The 1,233-nt window shown below is 39.1% G+C and overlaps 1 non-coding gene across 1 annotated transcript; it reads right to left on the bottom strand.

The window, feature by feature from the left end:
* Nucleotides 1-366: 366 nt before the first annotated feature.
* Nucleotides 367-473, bottom strand: LOC131181163 (small nucleolar RNA R71). Its single transcript, XR_009149791.1, has one exon. It is a non-coding gene; the product is annotated as a small nucleolar RNA R71 (small nucleolar RNA).
* Between the last annotated feature and the right edge of the window lie 760 nt (nucleotides 474-1,233).

The raw sequence follows: 1,233 nt of genomic DNA, 5'->3' as shown, positions 1-1,233 counted from the left end.
AATGATCCTCAAAGAAGATCCATGTTAGACTATGCTTTTCCTAGATGTCTTGATGTGAGAGATATGAGACCTATTATTGGAGCTAATCAATTTGAATTAAAAGCTGGTCTTATTCAAATGGTTGAATTCACAATTTGGAGGTAGCCCACTTGAAAATCCTCATTCTCATTTGAAGAAATTTTTGATGATATGTGGTACACAAAGACAACACAGAGTTTCGATGAAGTTATTGGCTCACCTTATTTCCATTCTCTCTTGGGATTGACATTGGAGTGGTATGACTCACTCCCACAAGCTATTATAGCTACTTGGGAGCAGCTATCTCAAGCTTTTCTATCTCAATTTTTCCCACCTGGGAAGACTACTCATTTGAGGAATTTGATGGTAGCTTTTAAACCAAGGGATGATGAAACTTTGTATGAATCTTGGATGAGATTTAAGGAGCTTGAAAGGCAATGTCCTCATCATGAAATACCGAAATGGATGATTGTTGAATTTCTACACGAGTTACTCGACCATAAGAAACACAATTGATTCACAAGCAGGAGGAGATTTCATGAGAATGACAAGTGAAGAATGCTATGATCTATTAGAGAAGATTGCTCATAATACCCATTTATGGGGAAATCCTAGAGCACTTGAGCCAAAGAAAGCTGGGATCTATGAACTTGACTCAGTTAACTACATGAATGCAAGATTTGATCAGTTGACTCAGCTTCTTAGTGATTTTTGCACAAAGGCAACAACCTCAACTCCTACAACTATGCAACAAGTTGCCTTCACAAATGGAACTCAAAGTTGTGGAGTTGATTATTCTTCTTATGGTGATAATTATTTGCAAGAACAAGCTGCTTATGCAGGAGGTTATCAACAAAAACCTATGGGAAATGCTTACTCTAATGTGAACAACTCAACATGGAGACCACAAGCAACTTTTGCTCAACAAGGCCAAAGCTCAAATTATGCTCATAACCAGCAGTTTATGCAGCAGAACAAGCCTCAATTTCAGCCTCAATTTCAGCCCACAAGGCAGCCACCACCTGGATATCAAGCAAGAGCACAACAATCCCTTCCACCTCATGAACCGAAGCCAACCTTGGAGAGCATGATGGAGAAATTTTTTGCTGAACAAAGTAAGATGAATAGCAAATTGGAGGAAGAAATGCAACACATGAGACAAACCATGGATCAATTACAAGTCCACAACCGCATGTTGGAGACTCAATTGGCGCA

This window comes from Hevea brasiliensis, chromosome 6 (genome assembly GCF_030052815.1).
Source record: "Hevea brasiliensis isolate MT/VB/25A 57/8 chromosome 6, ASM3005281v1, whole genome shotgun sequence".
Classification (NCBI taxonomy): Eukaryota; Viridiplantae; Streptophyta; class Magnoliopsida; order Malpighiales; family Euphorbiaceae; genus Hevea; species Hevea brasiliensis.
Note: the sequence above shows the minus strand (reverse complement) of the source record. Positions and strands in the feature narration are given on the sequence as shown.